Source organism: Sorex araneus, chromosome 8 (assembly GCF_027595985.1).
Source record: "Sorex araneus isolate mSorAra2 chromosome 8, mSorAra2.pri, whole genome shotgun sequence".
In the NCBI taxonomy this organism is placed as follows: Eukaryota; Metazoa; Chordata; class Mammalia; order Eulipotyphla; family Soricidae; genus Sorex; species Sorex araneus.
In genome coordinates this window covers 7,211,288-7,234,714 of record NC_073309.1, presented here as the reverse complement: position 1 = coordinate 7,234,714, position 23,427 = coordinate 7,211,288, and positions in this window count along the sequence as shown.

Sequence of the window (23,427 nt, the reverse complement as noted above, 5' to 3'; positions counted from 1 at the left end):
CCGAAAAACTCCAGAATTCAAATGCCACTGCCAGGCTCATGGCCACTCTCCACAGGCTTGGACGAACCTCACCTATGAGCGAATCTACTGTATAATAGTATTTAAAATTTTAGAATCCCATCTCATACTTTACACCACTGATGTACCAAGAGTAGCTTGCCACATTTGATGGAGTTTAAAGTAGAAGGCAACTAATCTCATGATGGGGGAGATACACACACACACACATATAAATATGTATATAAGCATACAAGGCTCAACCTTTAACAAACATGTAAACATGTTAGTAATCTCTTATACAAGAGCTTAATGACTCCTGGGGGCCTGGAGCGATAGCACAGCGGGTAGGGCATTTGCCTTGCACGCGGCCGACCCGGGTTTGATTCCCAGCATCCCATATGGTCCCCCGAGCACCGCCAGGAGTGATTCCTGAGTGCAAAGCCAGGAGTAACCCCTGTGCATCGCTGGGTGTGACCCAAAAATAAAAAAAAAAAAAGAGCTTAATGACTCCAGGGTGAAATGCAACAATCTTCACACTTTGCTCTAAGGAAACTTCATTGGATCATTTTTAGCAGATTATTCATAACAAGTAATACAAAATTATTTCAGTTCTGCCTGGGGGGAGGCACAGTTTGGGATTTTGGGTGGAGATATTCAAAATATGGTGATGGGAAAGTGCAATGATGGTGGGATTGGTGTTCGAATATTAAATATAATGAATTATTGCAAACAACTTTATAAAAATAGAATAAAATTAAAAAGCCAAAAAAGAGAAAAAAGAAAAATGTTTGTCTTTTGTGTCCATGTTCATTGATTAGTAGAATTGTGTCCATGTTCATTGATTAGTAGAATTAACATTCTTAAAATGACCATCCTACACAAAGCACTACACAGATTCAATGCAATTGTTATTAAACTTTCAATAACATTCTTTAAGTATCTAGAACAAATAGTGCTAAAATTATATGGAATATTAAAAAAATCTCCCTTAATAGCCAAAATAATTCTAAGAAGTAATATTTACCACATTTTCAGACCTAAAATTATATTATAAAGCTATAGTTTCATCTAAGTGTGGTAAAAATGCAGGATTATTGTATTAGCATAAAAACTGGGTGCATAAAAGAATGCCTGAAAAGGGTGTATAAAAGCTGATATACACCCTAATTGAATAGAATTGAGAACAGAGAAGTAAACTCTCAGATGTATGGAGAGTTAATTTATGATTAAGTATCTAGGTGCATAAAATGGAGGAAGGAAAACTTCTTCAACATATAGTGCTGGGAAAACTGGAGAGTTCCTTGTGAAGAAATGAAGCTATAGCACTACTTCATACTAGACACAAAAGTGATTCAGTATGTGTTAAAGATATCAGTGTTATAGCCGAACCTAGAAAATACATAAAGGGAGGAAGAGGCAGAAATATCCATGATATTGACTTAGGAGGTATCTTCAACAATTTGAGTTCAGTGACAACAAAAACAGAAGCCAAGATAAATAGGGCTACATAAAACTCAACCCCTCTGCACTACAAAGGAAACTATGGCTAAAATAAAGACACCCTATTGAGTGGGAGATAATATTTGCACATCATACACCTGACAAAAGGCTAAGATCCAAGACACACAAATTTGCCAAATGGAAAGAGCTGGAGCTTCGGCCGGGGCTCTGGGAGGCGTGCCTTCTACCCCTGGCACTTGGTCGTCTCCAGAGCACTAGGGGGAGCAAGTCCTGAGTGCTCTGCTGGGAATACAGGTAGCCCCTAAACACCACTGGGTGTGTCCTAAGCCTCCAACTCAACAGCAAAGAGCAAAAATGGGGAGAGGACCTAGAGAGACTTCCTCTAAGAAGACCACAGATGGTCAACGGGCACATGAAAAGGTGCTCCTCATCACTGATTCTCAAAGAAATATAAATCAAAATGACACTAAGATATCACCCCACACCAGTGAGAATGACCTCTATAAAAAATATTTCTGGATGGACTAGCCTGTGCTGACTGACGGCGGTGTGGTGAGAAAGGAATCGTCACTGATGGTTGGCGGGAATGTCCCTCTGCAAGACAGAACGGAGAGTTCTCGAAAAGACTAAGAATAGAGCTGCCAGCTGATGAGGCAGTGCATGAGCACAGTCAGAGATATATTAAGCTTAAAGTTTGTCTCTTCCTGGGGACATCTCACCATATATTCCAGACCACAGTCCTCAGGACAGGTCAGTCTTCCTAACCCCAGCAGGGTCCCTGTTCAGTTACCTCTTTTTTGGATCATGACAGAGTTTGTCCATGACCATGCTCTTAACTTATAGTTAAGCATTATGGCGCTTGGCCTGGCCTATTTCCATGCCAGCATAGCTCACAGCTTGCCCTGGGCCCATCTGTCCCTCATCGGAACCCTGCTTTTGGAGTGCTAGGTACTAAGGGCAACTGAGGCTTAAATCAAGTAAATAGGGATCAGTGTATCACTGTCATCACTGTCATCCCGTTGTTCGTTGATTTACTTGAGCGGGCACCAGAAACATCTCTATTACACTCAGCCCTGAGATTATAGCAGGCTCTTTCAGGGTCAGGGGAATGAGACCTATTGTTACTGTTTTGGGCATATCGAAAATGCCACGGGTAGCTTGCCAGGCTCTGCCGTGTGGGCAGGATACTTTTGGTAGCTTGCCAGGCTCTCCGAGAGGTGTGTCTATCTCTGTTTTTGTATTTGGGATATGTATTTGCATATTTGTATTTACATATTTGTATTTTTATTTGTATAAACTGTATTTGGGATATGAATACACCACGGGGAGCTTGCCAGGCTCTCCTGAGTGGGCAATAGACTCTCGGTAGCTCGTCAGGATCGCCAAGAGGGAGAACTAGGCTATTAGCTTCTGGGAGCTTGGTTTTATAGTCTCTGGATGTTGGCCATTGATGGGATTATATGGTGCTCGGGGCAGTTTCTGGGTGTGATTGCCTAGCCACTGGAAAATGGGGGCTCTGGGTGGAAGAGGCCCAGTCCCAATCCCAGCAGCCTTGGAGATCTTGGCCCCAGGTCCCACACACCTGGCTTCCTCCGCCGGCTCCCCTGTGCGTGAGGCTTGCGTGGATGCCCAGGAATAAATGTTATTTTGGAGTCAATTAACTCCCATGTTACATAGCATAGCATCAATTGTCTTCCTGTGTCTATAAAAAAAAAGGACATTGCTAAATAAACCATACAAATTATATAAAGGAAAGAGAAAAGCAATATAGGATTATTAGTACCTGATAGAATTGGGTGTGCCTCAGTTGCACTGTTATGGGAGTGCCTCAGTAAACCCTAAGCTCCCTGCCAGAGCAGCAAGGACAGTCCAGTGTTATCCAGCTAGGCAGTTCTCCTTATATCTATCCCATGAACTCAAAATCATTAATTGGAGAGAGTCAAGTGCACACATACGTTCATTGCAGTACTGCTTGCAGCTGCTAAGATCTGGTGACCCACAGGCCCAGCATCTAGATTGTGGGTGAACTAGAAGTAACTTATGGACAGTGGTGTAGAGCTCCTGGCACTTTAATGGTGGAGATGCAGTAAATTTATACAGCAAAGGCACAAACATGAACACTATTGTAAACCAGGTTACCTCAAAAAGAAACAAATTTTTAAAAGAGAGTTATTAGCCTTGCATATATATTCACAATTTAAACATTAGTCACAGGCCAGAGATATAACTCAGTGGTAAAGCTCTTACCTTGCATGTGTGAGGCCCTGGCTTCAATTCCTTGCACCCCAAAACAAAAAAAATGTAATAAAATTTAGTTGCAACATAAGAACTAAGAGTCGGGATTTGAGCTGGGTTTATCTGTCTGACTGAAAGCTTTGCCTATTTTTTCCTGCCTCAACAAGGTGTGCCTACAGACCACACGTTTTTACATTTTTATACTTGACTCTCTAAACTCTGCCTCAAGTTTAGACTCTTCATTGTCAGACTCTCTATTTTTATACATTTCACCTCCAATCCAGTCTTGAATATAATTTCTTCCATAGGCGCTTCCCTTCTATTTCTGCTGATTGTGGCAGGATCGGCTTATGCCTTCATTGCATAAATAGGACCCGGGTTATCTTGCAAGTGTTGCAATTTTCACATTAACTGTTATTGAGTACACAAGTACACAAGCAAACACACACATACACAGACAAAATTCTATTTTGCATTAAGATGCAAATTGTAAAACAAGAGCGACTCCAGATCTGATATCAGTACAGCTACCATTAAGAGGAAGCTCGCATGATGCTTGCTCGTGTTTTACATTTTCCATCGTCTTACATACAAGTAAGGCCATAATACAAGGAATAATTGGATTCTCTTCATATTTGAAGCTCAAGAAGTCTTTTGGGGGTGAAAATAATTGGGGGAACTCACTATAATTTCACATCCATGATATACATAGATTCCAAAAAAGGAACAAGCCCATTTGAAATCAAAATTTAACACCTGTAAGGAACATTAAACAAGATCCTTAGTATTCTGCAAATATTAGAATAATTTATAAGATCTTGGTGCTAGCCTGAATCATATGTGTAATTGAGATTTGCAATTTCCTCCATATCATCCTTATGCTGCAGAGTGTTTATTTTAGATCTCTATTATTTGGTCATTTTTCAGATGAGGCGACATACATAATCATTTCAAATGACATCATGTGTGTCCAATGAAGGATATATAATCTCCCCAAATTAAAAATCACTGCCAGTCACAGTGCTTTTGTAACTCAGTCATAAGCTGCAGTGACCATGAACATTAAAGTTTCAAGGTCCTATTTTTTTTTGTTTTAGTTCAGTCTTTAGAGGGTGATTAGAGCAGATTTTTGTAACCACCGCTAATGAATTCAAGAAAAACTCTTGGAACGTGATAGGTTGTTTCGAGAAGTAATTGAGGTGTGAGCTCAACGCACAATGCATGTACTTCTCCCCACCATGATGAAGCAGGATTTCTAATGAAGAGAATTTATAGTTGTGTATCACCGTCCTACTGTGCCGAGGACTTGGAGCTAATGCTCCTTGCAAATGAGAGGAGAAGAGAGGTTTCTTGTTATCTAAAGCTTCTGAATTAATTGAGAGCAATCTCAACCCTTCCATGAGTGATCCACTGTCTTGTACTTTTGTCTGCTGCTATTTCAGGATGCTTTTTTTTTTTTTTGTTATTGCTAAGAGCTGGTCTAGATCTGATCAAAAGAGGTTTCTCAAGAGAATGTGGGTGTGCTTTTTGATGCTAGAACTGTTCAGTTTATCTTTAACTTTAAACTGTCTCAGGATAATTAGTTTGATTTGATGCTTTAACAGAAAGTAATCCTCAAAACTCTTAATGGAGTAAAAAACTAATAACGGAAAAAAGGGGAGAAGATAATGAAAATTGCTCTTAATTTTCTTAGTTTTAAAGAGTGCAAAATGATATATTTTACTCATAAAATTGCTATGTGTGTAGAATACATATAGGGATATAGATATAAACAAAAAGCTAATACAATAGCAATAATACTCAGGCATGGTTTTATATACCCTGAAAAATTTAATCACATGGCTTATGAAAATTTAAAAGATTTTTTCTTTGTACTTATTTTTGTCACATCAGTGCTGGTGTAAACTCTTAACTTGGATATATCTGTATATATCTGATAAAAGGTAGTGATATTAACTCATGAATTACTCTAATTAAGATGATGGATTTTACGTCAACAATATTGGTTTTTTTTGTGTGTTGTATCATCTGCCCTTTAAAATAATTTACTACTCATATAGGTGTTTGTGGTTTTGGGCTACAAATCAATAGTTTTCAGGAGTATCACCCCTACCTCCCCCCAAACTCTGAGGTTTGCATAACTCATCCTTTGGGGATTGATCAGCCTTTGAAAAGGAAACCACGTTACTCATTCTTTTCCCAATGCTCTTGTAGCTCTGGGAGCTATGTGGCTCTAGAGAGTTACTTGAATGAACTGAGGGCCAAAAGAAAGAACTGGATTTAGTTCGTATCTATGAACCAGAATAGTGTTTCAGTAACATACTGGGTTGCAGTCTGAACCAGGTATCACTTGAAGAAAATGTTATTAGAAAACCAGAGTTTGGGGTTGAGAGGGCAGAGAGGGTTGGAGTACATCCCTGAACGTTGCTATGGCTCTGGGTTCCATTCGCTGCACTGTTTGGCCTCCAAGCACTGCTGGGCCCCCAGCATGGCACACAAAGAAGAAAGGAGAAAAGAAAAGAGAATTTAAAAATGACCCAGTTCAAGACCTAGTACAAAACAGTCTGACTGTACACGCTGAAACAGCCTCTGTCTACAGTGCGTGGCAGAGGCAGACATTTATTTATATATGCATTATTTATTCACCTCCATGTCTCTCCAGCTTCACCCTGCTCTCCCCTCCAGTCCTCCTTCCTCCACTCCCTTGCTCCCTCCCTCCCTTCCTTGACTTCATTCACCAAATCATGGATAAACACATACTGTTTGACAGGCACATTGCCTTCCACCAAAGGCCCTGGAATCTCATTTAAGAAAGATACCCTATAAACAAATAAATCACACAGCTATTATGGTGAACACTAACAAAAATATGAAAAAGAGACCTCGAGCACACAGTTGACTGGATTACTGTAAGATAAGCAGTTACCTTTTCTGAGTCATAATATAGTAGTTAAGCATTTGAACTCTGCAATCAGATTTACTTTCAATTCTCTTCTCAACCACTGATTAGCTGGGTGACCTTTGATAAGCTATTTAATGTGGATTGCTTCATAATTCTAAGAGAAGGGAGATGCAATCAAACGGCTCTGCCTCTTCTTTCTGTTTTAAATCCATGAAATGAATCTATCTAACAGGAAAAAAAAAACCACCACATTTCCCATTAGTCCTAACACTTTGACACCCAAGGGAGGGCTCTTCTCCCTACCCCAAACTATTCTCCAACTCACTGGAATTCCAGTAGGGTGTTATGCTCAAGCACAAGTGGAGTTCCACAGACTTTCCCCACCATACTGTGAATCTTTGTACATATAGAGAGATAGGAAACAGGAGTTTCCATAGTCACGACCTCACGTCCCAGTATTTCTTATAATGGCTCACGGGAACTCAGGGGATCACTTCCCTTACGTTGCCTATTTTGTTACAGCAAATATAAAATTGGATGCAGATGGACTGCCAGATAAAGTTATTTCCAGTGGGAATGTGGGAGGGTCCTCCTGCGGGGATCTGTGCCCTCGTGGAGCTGTTTGCGTGAGGGTGAATCCTTCAACCGAAGGTTCCCCAAACCTCCAGGTCTAGGGATTTCTATAGAAACTTTCTTACATAGTTGTAGGATAACATTGATCTGTGCTTTCTCCTCTGCTGCAAGGAGCTTAGGTTTATTGGGTTACACCCGTCACAGTGCTCCCGAAGCAGTCCCAGAAGCAATCCCATTTCCTCGGTGTTCATCTTCAACTTCTCCCTTGTGTTCTGCTGTTAATCATTCATTTCCTTACTTGTAAAGTCAAACTCTTCCTGACTTGTAAAGTCAAACTCTTCAGAGATCTCTGGATTTGCATTCGTAAGGGAAATATTGCTTTTCTCTTTTCCTTACGTTCTTTGCATAGTTTGCTTTAGAGCAATGTCCTTTTTGCACAGACACAGGGAGACAGTTAATGCTATGCTTTTATCACTTGGGAATTAATTGACAACGAATAATATTTACTCCTGGGCATCTGTTTTATGTACTCGACTTAGCCTCAGTTGCCCTTAGTTCCTAGCACCCCAGAGGCAGGGTCCTGACAAAGGGACTGGATGGACCCAGGGCAAGTGGCACGTTACACTGGCACAGAAACTGGACAGGCCAAGTGCCGTAAAACTTATAATAAGTTAAGAGCATGGTTGTGGAAAAATTCTGTCATGACCCAAGGAGAAGTGACTGAACAAGGAGCCTGCATGGATTAGGAAGGACTAATCTGGCCTGAGGGCTATAGCACGGTGTCCCCAGGAGAGCCACCCTATAAGCTTTATGTTTCTCTTACTGTGTCCATACAAAATGACTAGAAAGATTACTAAGGAGTAAACTTAAGGTGACTGTTTAAATGGCTATGGACTAAGGAGAATAGAAATATGTCCTTAGATAAAATTCTGACCTTGAGTGCTTCTCCTAGCAGGAGGTGATCTTTGTCTTAGAAGAGCTTCCCCTGAAGGAAGAGCTTTGCATAAGCTGATTGTGCTATCTGACCTGGGTGTAGTTGCTACCCCCAGACGTCGGTTGGGCTCTTTAACTGAAGTGTGGGAGTGGGCTGGGAGAGGAGGAATATGGGCAGTGAGGGTGGCTGGAAGGAGGCAGAGGAAGATTAAGTGGCAATTGATCACCAACCAGCCTGGCCCCCTTTTTATCCTTCTTCTGCCTGTCACCATCAGCCATCCGGGGTGGGAGAATGTTAACCACCAAAGGCACATGGAGAGAGAGTGCCGTGCCTCTCATTTATTCATTGATTACACACATAGTCATGCTTGATGAGAAATTCCACCTCCAGATCCATTCCCTGCCCGAAGATGCTGGATGAGGCTGAAAAATCCCGTGTCTAGTGATACTTTCTGGGGACCAGCCCCCATTTTGGCACCTCAACCCTGACCTCCCAAAGTTCCTTAATTTCTTCCTTTAACTAATATGAATTACAATACTGTTAATAATGGAGTTTCAGGTATATGATATTCCAACTCCGAACCCACCACTGGTGTCGGCGTCCCTCCACCAGTGTTCCAAGATTCCCTCTCACCCTTCAAGCTGCCTTCTTATCAAACTCATTTCTTGAATTTAATTATTTCAGTTTGAGACATGTTAAAATGAAAACTTTTTTTAGTCATCATGATTATCAGTACTGTTAATGGTAGGGTTTCCTGCACACAGTGTTCCAACCCCACACCCTCCTTTTTTTTTAAAAAAAAAAAAAAGGTTAAATCTATATTTAGCCAAATCTCTTGGGCCCCATCCCTTGAGGATGACTGTTACCTGCACCCCATCCTGCAGGAGGCATTCAGCGGAGGCCACAGAATAGACACACTTGCAGACACCATCAAAAATACTTGAGGAAAAGGGGGCTGGAGCGATAGCACCGCGTGCATTTGCCTTGCACGCGGCTGACCAGGGTTTGATTCCCAGCATCCCATATGGTCCCCTGAGCACCACCAGGAGTGATTCCTGAGTGCATGAGCCAGGAGTAACCCCTGTGCATTGCTGGGTGTGACCCAAAAAGCAAAAAAAAAAAAAATACTTGAGGTAAAAAGAAAATATGGCTCTGGTGGCATGGACCTGGGCCAGTGCTCATGTTCCCTGGCCTGGCCCAGGGCATCCACTGCAGGACCATTGCTGTGCTCTGAACCAGTGCTTCGCAGGGGTCAGGACACTGCAGATCCACCCCAAACCCTTTGCCCAGTGTCTGTCTCCCTCCGCCATTGTCTCAGCATGTGCCCCTCCCCAACCCTTGGCCCAAGCTCTCCTTCTGTCTCCCCACTAGAGTGAGCCCAGTTCTGTGTCGAGTTTATAGATCCTATTCCCTGGGGGCCATTTGTTTTCCCTCCTGTGCTTCTTCCTATTCCACACGAGAGGCGTCCTTCTGTGTCCTTCTGTGTCTGTCCTTCTGCTTCTGGCTGACTTCTTCAGCGTGATGCTTTGCATTTCTGTCCACACAGTGGCAGATGGCATGGTTTAGTCTTTTCTTGTAGCCGGGGAGTATGCCATTGTGTACATGTACTATATTTGCTGCATTCCGTTCATCTGCTCTTGGATGCTTGGGTTGTTTTCCAGCGAACAGCGCTGCAATGAGCATAGCAGTGCAAATGTCTTTTCCGAGGAGAGGTTTCTGGACCCTTGGAGTAGATGCCAAGAAGTGGAATTGTTGGGTCCTATGGACGTCTCATTCTTAGTTTTTTTGAAAAGTGGCCAAATTGTTTTCCAAAAAGGTGACATTATCACCAACAGTGCCTAGGTTTTTTTTTCTTCCACATCTACACCAATACTGGTTATTTTTGTTCTTTATGGCATGTGCCGTCTTGATGGAGTGAGGTGATATCTCATTGTTGTTTTGGCTTGCCTTTCCCTGATGACCAATGACGTAGAATATTTTTCTGTATCCCTTTTGGAACACATTTAGAACCCAGTTCCAAGGGATTTTTTTTTTAAATTTTATTGAATCACCGTGAGATAGTTACAAGCTTTCATGTTTGGATTACAATCTCACAATGATCAAACACCCATCCCTCCACCAGTGCACATTCCCCACCACCAATATCCCGGGTATACCACCCCTTTCCCACCCTCCCCCTGTCTCTATGGCAGACAATATTCCCCATACTCTCTTTCTACTTTGGGGCATTATAGCTTGCAACACAGACACTGAGAGGTTATCATCCCATTATCTACTTTCGGCATGCATCTCCTATCCCAACTGGTTCATCCAGCCATCATTTTCTTAGTGATCTTCTCTATTCCATCTGCCTTCTCCCCTCTGCTCATGAAGCAGTCTTCCAGTTATGGGGCAATCCCCCTGGCCCTTGTATCTACTATCCTTTGGTGTCAGCCTCACATGATGTTATTTTATACTCCACAAATGAGTGCAGTAAGGGATGGTTCTTAAGGTCTTGATGGATGCAGTCACCTCACTGCTTTGCCATCAACATGCTAAAAGGCCTCGTGGAGGTTGCTCCAAGGCATATATTACTGCCCCTTGCCCCTCCTCTTCATCCCCAGACTTCCCCCTCCTCCCCAAATTTCTTATTAAGGTAAAAGATGTTCCTCTTTCCCCAGAGATCGCAAGGGATTTTGAAGTTCATTGTAAAACACTCCTGTCACTTTCAACTCTCAGGAATTACAAGGGTTTTTAGGAATTCTGTGCCAGGAACTAGAGTCAAACTCCAAATATTAGCACACAGGTTAATCCTGTCACTCAGAAAATTACAAGGATTTTAGCAGCTCTATGCTTGTGTCTATAAATGAAGATTATATATGTACATTCTTCTTTTTCTAGTGAAGTAAAGGAATGTTGTTGGAAGGGGAGAGAGAAAAAGTAACATGTTCAGGAGAGAACGTGGACTTCTCCAGAGTGGGAGGGAGATCTTATGAAGCAGAAGAAAGGATTTCTTTTGGGATGTGGCCAGTCCCAAATGGCAAGTGCCTAATTCACACTCCACCGCAGTCTCTGGGGTATCATGAATCCTTTACAGCAAAACTGTCGTATATTTCAGGGTATTTACATTTGCTGTAGTATTTCTAGGAAGGCTCTGACAGTACCTACCCAAATGGAACCAACATTTGGGAAGTCAGAGTGGGACAGGGCTAGATTTAGAGAAACAACCAGTTTGTCCATCAGTAGCATTACATACATTTTTACGTTCACGTACAATTAGACTATTCTCCCCTCAGCCTTGATTTACTGCTGTTTGTACTGTATAACGATTGCACAGAAAGTAGCTTCTGGTTAGCTAGATTCATTTCTTCATCAAGCCACATATTTTTCCCAGGTGCCATATCCTGAGGAGCCTTTCGCTCAGTCTCCTCAAACATTCAACCAAGGACGTCAATTTACCCCAAGACTTATTTATATGTTAGTTTCGGCTTTCTCGTTATTTGGCCACAAAGCCAGTCAATCGCTGCGAACCGTCCCACAGACGTGTACAGAAACGGATTTCCACTGGATGCTGTTCTTTGGGGTGCTCGATAGTCACCAGACAGGGGACGCGAGCAGATTGAGAGTGTATTCCTGCCTCTGCTCCCTGTACCACAGGATGGGTTCTATTTCTACCACTCCTGGGCCGGGAAGAAGTCATGGTACATTGATGTAAATTAAAAGTGCCTGCAGAGAAATCGGCTATGCTTATGTGGTTGTAAGAGTCCCTGAGGTGTGCCTTGGGGACCCAGCCACTTGGATCAGGGGCCGTTGTGCTGTGGCCACCCCAGCCTCTATTTGTAGTGAAGAGACCGCTGGGTCAAGTAGACTCTGGGTTGTACTGTTCTCCAGTGCTGGGTTGTAGCACTAAGCAGTGTTATTTGTTGAGTAATAGCCCTTAAGCCCACGGCTCTCTCTGGCTACTGCCCATTTCTCTGTTCCCCCTCATGGCAGAAGTCCTAAAAATAGTGCTTAAACATATATTTGAGAACCTTCATTTCCTCGTTTCATTTTTGTCTTCCCTCTCAGTACAACAGGAAAAAGCATTACTTTTTTTTGGGGGGGGGTCTAGTGGATGATTGTCCTTTATTCTAAATAGGATTTTTTTGTCAATACATTAAGGAAAGAAAAATAAAGGAACAGTGAAAAATAATCAATGAAAATGGAAATAGGCATGAGTCATAGCCAAAATCGCCCTAGCAGATAGTTTATACCTACACATCCCTTGAAAGATTGAATATTATTGTCACATACTCTTTGAGAAAAGAGGGATGGTCCCATATTCGGGGGAGGGGACCGGCGGGAGTAGGTGGGCGGAACTTGCCACAGGGGGCTGTGGGTATTTTGGTAGTGATGAGGTAAAATGATTGTGTGACTGAGACCATTACTGTCAACACCATTATAAACACAGTGCCTTGACTCCAAGTCGAACATAAATCATCAAATGTGCAATGATGTCCTTATTAAATGGCTAGATGAGAAAACTGGATATTTTCTTTTTGTTTTTAGAACTATATTGTTCGCACATTGATTCTGAGTTTGAGAAAAAGCTCATCTGTCAGATAGCATTGTCTGAAGGCTCCTGGCCCAATATTTCACTATAGGATCAATTTCATCTTCAGCATTACAATCCAGAGTGCTGCTGTCTCTTTGCATTCACAGTCTCATTTTTCTAATAACTGTGAAGTGTCTTGTATGTATGTTTATATAGGTATGTTCATATATATATATATGCCATTATGGGAAGGAAGCAGCTGCATTGTTAACTGTCTTTAAAATGAAAAGTAAAACCAGGTTATAAACTTTTTCTAGTTTTTGAAAATCATCTTTTTGAAATATGATGGAGTACTATAATAGGAAAGGAAAACTGAAGAAGAATGACGATTTATTTCATGATAGTTTTATCCTTTCAAGCGAGTACAATGTTCTTTCATTTTCATAGTTTTTAAAAGCAAACATAGAAATAATTGATGAACTGTGATAAAATACATCCTAGAAATATAAAATGGCGAAATGTTCCAAGACATAGGGAGACATAAGATCACTATGATCCAATTATCTATACCTTACATTTGTGACAGAGAGCTGAACAGATCTATATGATAGTGCATGCAAGAATGGGTCTTTTTATTTTAAAAATAAAGAAACTTTTCTTAGTTTAGTTCTGGGAAATATCTTAAGAAAGAGATAACAAATGATGAAATATTAGTCTTCCCAAATAGAATATTGGAAAAAAAATTAAAAAAATGAAAATTTTATCCAATGAGTCCTATATATTGATTAGTTCCTCTCTTATCACCCCCTTAACATAATGTAATAATTTTCAAGGTCATTAACAATGTAAGGAATATATTAAATTTTTATATATAAGGATATATAGTAAATTTTGAGTTTTCCCTGTAATGAATTAATTCAAAATTCTACATAGCTGATATTACCTACCTCTTAAACAAAGGTATATTTCTATGTATACATTTAATCTATAATAACTTTTCAAGACCTGTATATGTCATCATCAAATACAGATGTAAGACCCCTTAGAGAAATAATAATTACTGGAAACTTAATAGACTTAGAAATCTTGTCCACAGTTCTGCCTACTTATAAGGCAAATAAAATATTAGAAGTAACTATCTTAACTAAAATATGCACTATATAATGTGTTATTAAATTTTCAACTTGATGGAGAAATGATCAGTAAATATTTTACATATTTATTTAAATTTTAAAATATTGATTTATTTTTATAAAGTTGTTCACAATAATTTATTACATTTATATTCCAACACTGATCCCACCACTATTATACCTTCCCACCACCATTATTTCAAATTTTCCCACCACCACCAAGTCTGCCCCAAAGGCAGATCCTAAGTAATTTATTTTGTGCTGCTTATTATAAATAATCTGCTAAAATGATGCAAAAATGTTTGCTTAGAGGAAAGTGTGTGAAGATTGTTCTATCTCACCCTGTAGACATTAAGTTCTTATGTAAGAGATTACTAACATGTTGTTACAGGTTGAGCTTTATGTTCTAATATTTTTATTTTTTGATCGAGATTGGTAGCAGTCTACACCCCATCAAATTTGGTGTGCTACTTCTGCTACATCAGTGGTTTAGAGAATGAGATGTAGCTCTGGGAATTCTAAAATTTTAAATAGGATAATAGAGCTGGAGTTAAATTTTTAACTGTATGGTGACTTTGGGGTCTGGAGGTATCCCTGCATTTGTGGATCTCTTCTGAATTTCTTTGTGAATTTCTGGGTCATGGCCATTAATGAGATTATATGGTGCCCAGAGGCAGTTCATGGGCATGACTGCCAGGCTCCCAGAAGAACAGGGAAATGGGGGGAGGGCGCCCAAACTAACTCCTTGAGATCCTGGGGATTTTGGTCTTAACTCCCATGTACTTGAGTTTGAGTTTTTCAGAAGATTCATCCTAATGCATGAGACTCATCTCAAGCCTGTGGAGATTGGCCATAAGCATGGTTATGATTGGGTTCTGGAGGTTTTTGGCTGCTGGGGCTCTATTGGGGCGGTGCTGGGTTCCGGGGTGCCCTGGATGAGACTAATCCTGGCACAGGGTATAGAGGCATCTCTGCAAAGCTTTTGGGTCTTTTCCAAGATTTCTGTGAGTCTCTCTGGGTCATGACCACTAATGAGCTCATATGGTGCCAAAGGCAATTATGGGTGTGATGGTCAGATTCCCAGAAGGACAGGGAGACGGGGAAGGTCGCCTATTCCCGACTCTGTGAGAGCTGGGTATTCTATATATTTAAAATGTTCAAAATAATGCTATACATTTTGGTATGTTTATGAAGATTACAGTAATACATTCATCACTTCACATAAATTCTTCTCTCTGTGCATGTTCACCTTCCTTCCTGAAGTCCTGCTCAGAATGACTTCCACACTGTCACACATTCACCTGGCAATTCTCGACTGACCTCATCACGGCCCCTTCTTCATCTCCTGTTCTTGACTCATCCAGTCAAGATGAAGACCTCTAGTCTCTGTTCTCAGTGTTCTTCTCCATTTTCCCTTTCATTTGGTAGTTGGTGTCTATCTCTGGGTGAGTGAGTTTCCATTTAGGTTTGCATATTTCATAGGGCTCCGACTGAACTCCGCATTACTCTCCTCTAAACTGACATCCCCAGACCCCATGACTTCTCTATCTCAGCAAATAGTACTTCCGTATACTGTAATTCACCCGCTCCTGGGTACAGACACTTATGAATCATCCTTGATTATTCCACAGGAAGCTCAGACATATCAATTTTCAGAGTACATTTAAGATATATCTTTTTGACACCTCTTCAGTAGTAACTTGAATCTAAGGTACTTTCACCTGTCATCTGGACCATGCACCAGTTACAGTCCAGTATTGCTCTCCTGCATCTTACTGTCCCACCAGGGGTGAGAGAGGATTTCCTAAAGATGCATTCTTACATTGTAGTCTTCTCCTGACTCAGAACTTACCTCTCACTGCAGCTGGAATCAACTCAAACCTTAGACAGTCTGGTTCGTAGTTATGCCTTCTCAGCATCCTCTCTATTATTATATCCTCCAGACACATGGCTTTCATTATGCTTCCCAGATACTCAAAAGAAAATTTTACTTGTCTCCTCTATATTGAAAGAGAAATACTCCAGGGGGCCACCACTAGATTTGTGATTCTCCGTTTCCCCAGGATTATCATAAGATTTACAGAGGAACAAAAATCTTTCAACCTGACCCAGTCTATAGGACCATTTCTCCTCCTTTGGCAAAGTGGCATTTTGGAGAAGTGTGGTCAGTTAGGATTTTGTTCTAATTATTTATATTGTTAATTAGACCATATATCACAGTACTCATAGAATTGGAATTTAATAAAAATCAGGTGTCATTCTTGGTAATAGGAACTTAAACTGCTTCTTTAAAAAGACTTACTAATATGGAAAAATTATTTGACTATATGTGTTTAGTGTTTAATTTTCTGACCATGGTATAAAATAAAATATGCATGTTTTTACCTCATGGCCTTGATCACATACAACATACGTCTGTGCCATATGGAATTGAACTAAACTTTCAAAAAAAGAGAAAAATTTCATGTATCGATATTTATTTTTATAACTGTAATATCTTTAAAAATATTTACACTAATTGACTATTTTTGTTAAACACAATTCTGTGTACACTTTGCTAATTGGATTCAAAACCCATTGATTAATCAGAATTCACAGTTTGGAAATCATCAACACAGTTGTACCCATCAGGTGTATCATGAAGACACCTAAGAAAAGCATCTACATCAGGTTTCGGGGTACGTTTCAGTGGTTTCCAAGGGAACTTCGCACACCTAAGAAAAACAGGCTGTCCCCAATAATGAAAATCAGGTGGCGGTGCATTCTGTGGCAGGCTGAGTAGCAAAGTGCGGGAAGACTGAGTATGTGACCATGAGAAAAAGCAGTGGAGTGCATAAAAGCATGGGAAAATGCAGAAAATGTAAAGCACACGCGCCATGCGTAGTTCCTATTTCACCGTAGCACTGTTGCACTGTAGTCCTGTTGTTCATCGATTTGCTTGAGCAGGCACCAGTAACGTCTCCATTGTGAGACATGTTATTGTTTTTGGCATATCGAATACGCCACGGGTAGTTTGCCAGGCTCTGCCGTGAGTTCCTATTTACTTAAAATTAATTCTTATTCTGAGAAAACTCAATCTTTTTTCCTGTCCACCAAAAGCATGTCAAGTGTATGAACATTTATATATCAAATGTTTATGGAATGCCTCTAAAAGTTCAAGAACTATATTACTTTTTACTAGTAAGGAATGATTATAATACTTATATACCGTTAGCTTATAAGTTGGCATGTTAAGCTCTGTTGACATATTAAATCTGAACTCTGAAGGCTAAGAATAATAACAATAATGTGATAATAATAATAGCTAATATTTATCAAGCGCTTTCTGCGCTCAATATCCATTTCAGAATTATTTCTAGGGACTAGGGTTACTACTGAACTGTGGAATATAACTTTCACATGTTGTTCCCATCACACATTGAATTGTCTTGCATTTAATAATTTTTCTATAAATGATGCTTGAAGTAATCTGCCGGGGAAAAGCTGAAATACTGACTGAAATACTTGCACAATAAAGCTTATCCTAGGTGAAATAATGAACCGATTTTAACAGCTCCTTTGTGGCAGGTGGAAGTTTTCTGTCTCACACGGGGTTTTGAGATGTTTTGTTTTATTTTTATGTCTTTATTATGGTCTAGGAGGAGGGGACTGGTTTTCTATAATTATCCACCCCTTCCCCTTCGCATTTGTATTCTCCCTCCTCTCTCCAGGTCTTAGTATTTCTCTCTACAATGCCCCTTCAGAGAACATGGCCTGAGATAAGCGTTCTGGAGACTGGGCTGTTATTTTGTCAGTTAGAGTGAGAGCCCCACCCACCTCTTCCCATGGGAAAGTGCTCCTCTGTGGACAGAGGCTTCAGCAAGGATCTTTGGAGGCATACCCAAGATTTCCAGTATTGAAGCCCCCAGGCCCAGGTCCCCAGAGGGGTGGTGTTAGAATTAAGATACAGCCATTGTAGTGCTATAACCAAAATGCAGCCATTTTAGTTGTCAGGACCCATTTTTGTGCTTTATATGGTGATGTGACTGGTAGCTGACCTGGGCATGAACCTGAGCTGGGCATGAACCCTAGACCGCATCCTGGAACACACCCCAGAAAGAGGAATAGGAAAAGAAGAATAGATGGGGTAACTCCTTGCAAAACTATTGGGTGACACCAGCCAATCAGTGTAAGGGTGGCAATAACATGATAGTCAGCCAAGGATGTGATTTTAGGGTACCGAAGCCCTTCCCCCAGGTCGAGGGTGGAGTGTCGCATTCCTGACCATTTTCTGTGGGGTGCGGTCCTGACCGGTCAGTCTGTGACAATTCTGTTTAATTAAAATGTTAAACTCCTCCTGGGTGTCTTGTATTTGAATCGGGGAACCTAACAGTGGGATGGTACAGAAACCTGATCGTCAGGGAAAGACACAGGCCACTGATCAGAGGGAATTTGAGGCATCAATTCTGAGGATTCTCTGTTCATTTCTGTTAGCGCTCTTATTCATCTCCCCGTCTAGAGCTGAAATCAGTGGCGTTTGTCCTGAGAAGTGGAAGACGCTGTCACCAGTACCTGGGTCGTGGAGCAGTGCAGGTAACCTGGACTCAGAGCAGATCCAGTGGTTCCCAAGTCTCTCATCCTCAGCCTGGAGCGTGATTTTTAAGATAGAAATGCCTATGGCAAGTCATGTGACCTTTGACCCCATATCTAAACTGAAGTTTCTCCACCCGCCGTGATCTGGGTGGATGGGGGTCATAATAGTATCCCAGAGTTTCTCACATATGAAGTTAAAAATGTATGTCATCAAGTTCAGTGTTGAGGAGTTGCTTATTCGTTTGGGATCATTCTCCAGGCTCCGAGAGAGAAAGTGTTTCTCATCTCTCCCTGCCAAGGGCCTTTCGCACTTCCAGGGTTCGGATGTAGTGGAAGAGTAGCTTTCCGTCTGCTCTTGGTTTATTTTATTGTGGGGGCACATTGACAAGTGCTCAGGACTCACTCTTGCTGGTTCTTGGGGGCCTCTGAGTCTTGGGGATGGAGGCTGGGGTTCCTGCATGTAAAGCGACCTGTCCTTTGTGCCAGACTGGCTGTCCAGATGTACATGCCCCACAACCGGAGTACACAGTTCCTCTTTCACAGTCTCTCCAGCGCTTGTTACTTCCTGTCTTCTGGGGCACATTATTTTCACAGTCGTGAAGTCATAGCTTGTTTGGATTCATACTTGTCTAAAGAAAAGAGGCTTACATCCTTCCACGGTCTGTTGGCCTTCTAAATGTCTTCTTTGGAGAAGTGTTTATTCTTATCTTCTGCCCATTATTTAATGGGGTTATTTGATTTAAAAAAAACTGTTGAGTCTATGTGTTATTTGTAGATTTTGGATATTGACCTCTTGTACATTTGTTAATCTAACATGCAGATACATTCTCTCCTTCAGCAGGGTGTCTGGTTAGCGGCCACTTTATTTTTCTGTGCAAAAGCCTTTCAATTTGATCTAGTCCCATCTCTTTACTTTTGCTTTTCTTTTTTTTTTTTTAACCTGTTGGTGTTGAAGCCCCAAGCACACCTCTGTTTTCTGTTTGTTTGGGGGCTTCACGCAGCAGTGTTCCAGGTTCACTCCTGTGCTCAGGGGGTCACTCAGGGTACCATATGTAGGTCTGGGGTTTGGCATGTGCCAGGGAAGTGTCTCTCCAGCCCCTCCCAGCAGGTCCCTAAAGCTAGTGTCAAGGAGAGAATCACCAGGTTTCTTCCACTTCTTCTGTGGCTTCAGATGTTACAGTCAAGTCTTTGTATTGACTTCTGTGTCTGATGTCTGGTAGTGGTGTTCTCATTTCACGCTTCTGCATGTGCTTGTCAAAGCTCTTTTCTTCAAATCTGTTTTTGTTTCATCTTTTTACAGTATAGGTGATGCAACAGATTTTTTCAGACATTTTATTTGGTGACATCTATTTTTTTTATTACATTATGACATGATCACAACATAAAACTGCTACGCAAAATGCATTTTATAAATTTCATCCATATATCCAAATCATTTTCCTTCATTTGTAATAATTCATTATCAAAGTTTGGGATGACTTATCCTCATTAACTATAAGTGTTATTATTTTGAACTAATCTAACTGGTAAAGTATATTTTCATTCTTCTACTTTGTGGTTACATTATCTTTAAAAATTATTGTCAGAATATGTAACTTGAGCTCGACTTTCTTAACAAGTGTATTGTAAAGTAGAGAGTATTGCAGAGAAGAGCTCCGGAACTCATTTGTTTGAGAGGAATGAAAGCTTATTTGTGGAGAACAGCAGCCTCCCATCCCCCCTTCCCCAAGCATTTTTTTTTTTATCAGTTGGATTCTCCCAGTTATTCCTTAGAAGTAGAACCATGCAAGTGTTTGTTTTTCAGTGATGACTTATCTCAGCAAAGGTTCACAAGATGGGCAAGGTTTTATTGACATTGTTGGTCTTTTTTTTTTTTGAGGGGGGATTCCCCCGTGGTGCTGGGAGGTCTCCCTGAATCCACTGAGTGTTGTTAAGCAGGTCGCCTGGTGCCGGGGATTGAACCTGGAACCCTGTGTCTGCCAGGCACGCCCTCCAGTCAGCTAAGCTACCTTCCCTGTCTTGATTTTCTTCCCTTTTGAAGGCCGGATGACATTCCATTTTATTTATTTTCCGTATTTTGCTGATCTTTTTATTCATCGGTGGACATTTAGGTTGTTACCATGTTTATTCTATTGTGAATAATGTTCTCTAAACGGGAGTGCAGATTTATCTCTTCAAGATACAGCTGCTTTCAATCTTTTTTGATGTATACATAGAGTGGATTTCTAGATCGTATGTTAGTGCTTTTTAATTTTTTTGTTTTTAGGCCATACCTGGCGGTGCTCAGGGCTGACTTCTGGCTCTGTGCTCTGGTGGCGGGCTTGGGAGACCCTATGGGGTGCTGGGGATTGAATCCAGGTCGGCGGTGATCAAGGTAAACATCTTACCTGCCATACTATCTCTCTAGTTCTGTTATGTTTAAGAGAATTTTTTTTTTTTTGCTTTTTGGGGTCACACCCGGCAATGCACAGGGGTTACTCCTGGTTCTACACTCAGGAATTACTCCTGGCGGTGCTCAGGGGACCATATGGGATGCTGGGATTCGAACCCGGGTCAGCCGCGTGCAAGGCAAACGCCCTACTCGCTGTGCTATCTCTCCAGCCCCTAAGAGAAATTTTTGTGACAATCCTCTATAGTATTCGGTATAGCGCTTGCTCCAGATTGCATCCCTAGGAACAGTGTACAAATGTTCAAACTTCTTCACAACTCCATCCAAACTTGTCATTTTAATTTTTGATAATAGCCGTCCCAACAAGCATGCAGCGTTCTTCTTGTAGTTTTGATTTACATATCCCCAATGATTAGTAATGTGGAACATCTTTTCAGATACAGCTGGAAAAATGAGAGAGCACTTGAATGATTAATATCAGAAATGCAAAAGCAGACATTACAGTCACTCTCACAGAAATAGAAGGGACCCCGGAGACTGCTGGGAGGGGTGGGGCGTGTAGAGGGGGGAGCGATGCTGTGTGCCTGCTAGGCTCTGAGTTTGACCCGTGGCATGTCACGACCCCCAAGCACCACTGGGTGCAGTTCTGGTGCTCACTGAGCATCACCAGGGTGACCCTGGCGTCCCCAGCACCAAACGTCTGAGCAGTTCTGCATTTCAGGACCCAAGCACTTAGCCCTTAGCCGTTAGCTCCGGCACTGCTGGGTGGGAACTGACCCCCAGGCTCTTGAGCATAGCTGGGGAGGCCCCTGAAACCTCAGTCAAGAGAGACTCTGGTGAACAGTTATATGCTAGCAAAATGGCACAAAGGACTGCTTGCTTCACATGCAGGAACTTAGTTTCTTGAGTAAGTGGAGAAATTTCTAGAAATGTACAAGCTTCAAATACTAAATCACAAAAAAATGAATAGAATGCAGAGGGAGGGAGGGGGAGGGAGGGGGAAAGAGTGACAGAGAGAGAGAAAGAGAGAGAGAGTGAGAGAGAGTGAGAGAGGAAGAGAGAGAGAGAGTGAGAGAGAGAGTGAGAGAGAGAGAGAGGGCACCTTCCATACCTTCCATACAGGCAGGCTGCGGGTGGAGTAGGGGGTGACGGGAGGGAACCTGGGGACACTGGTGCTGGGAAATGTACACTGGTGGAGGGATGGGTGTTGGCATACTGTGTGACTGAAGCCCAGTCATGAACAGCTTTGTGAAGGTCTATCTCACAGTGATTCAATGAAGAAAAAAAAAGAGAGAGAGAAAGCAGACTAATTAAATTATACATATAGAAATTGATTTAACAGTCGCAAACAAACCTCACAAACAAAGAGGATCCCAGGATCAGGGAGATTCAGACTGAATTAGTTAAAGAAAGGTTAGGGTGTGTGTGTGGACTTATACCACACCTGGCAATGCTCAGGGCTTGCTCCTGGCTCTGTGCTCAGGGGTCTCTCCTGGCTGTAAGCTCAGGGACCCTGTGTAGTGCGGGGCATCGGATTAGGGCCGGCCACGTGCAAGGCAAGCAACTCACTCCCTTTACTATCTCTCTGGTTTTCCAAAATTATAAGGAAATATTAATACCAATGATTCTTTAATTCATCTGAAAAGTTGGGGAGAGAGAACATTTTCAAATTTAATTTATGGTACTGGCGTTACTCTGATGCCATCCAAAGAGAGAAAAGACATAATGAGGAGAGAAAAACAATATGCCAGCATACCTGATGGGAATTGATGTAAAAATACTTAGAAAAATACTCAGAAACCAAATTCAACATCACATTAAAAGGATCAAACACTGTGTTAAAGTGGGATTTATCTCTGGCGTGAAAGGGTGGTCCAACTTAAGCAAATCAATTGATGTGTGATACACTCCATTAACCAAATACAGGATAAAAAAATACCACGATCATCTCAATAGATGGGGAAAAAATCACGTACAAAATTCAATTATGATAAAACTTCTCAAGAGAGTGAGTATAGAGGAAATGTGCCTCAACATAATAAAGACCATCCATGAGAAGGCCGCAGATAATATTGTATTTGGTGGTGACAAGCAAAGCTTTTCTGCAAAAATAAAGAATAAGACAAGAGTGACCATTCATGCTATTTCTGTTAAACAAAGCCTTGGAATACTTTTTTTTTTGGTGTCTCTCTCTCTTTTTTTAACCCATTCTTTTTTTCTTTGTTTTCCTTCATTTTTTAAAATTAAAGAACTGTGATTTACAAAGTTGTTGATAGTTGAGTGTTTGGCATTTGGCATATGGTATTTTCAACGCCAGTCCCTCCACCAGTGTCCCCAGATTCCCTCCCCACCCAAAGCCCCACCCTATCCCTGCTTACCAACTTGATAGGCAAATTACAAAGCTCCAGTGGTTGCAGCTTAGATCTCATGCTTTCAGTTTTGTTGTTGAGTCTGTGTTTTGGAGACACGGCTATGCCCCATCACAGTATAACCTGAGCCCTGATGCCTGTTTACCCATTACTTCCCACTCTCTTTTCTCCCACTCCCCCCCACCCCTCTCAGAGTTCCCTCCTTCTTCTCCTCTCTAACCACTGGGGGCAAGGATGACCTAGTCATCCCCCTTTACTACATTTCCTCCTCTGGTTATTGTATCTACCACAGATAAGTGCCATCACCCTATGTTGTGAAAGACTTATTTTAAAATACTATTCCTGG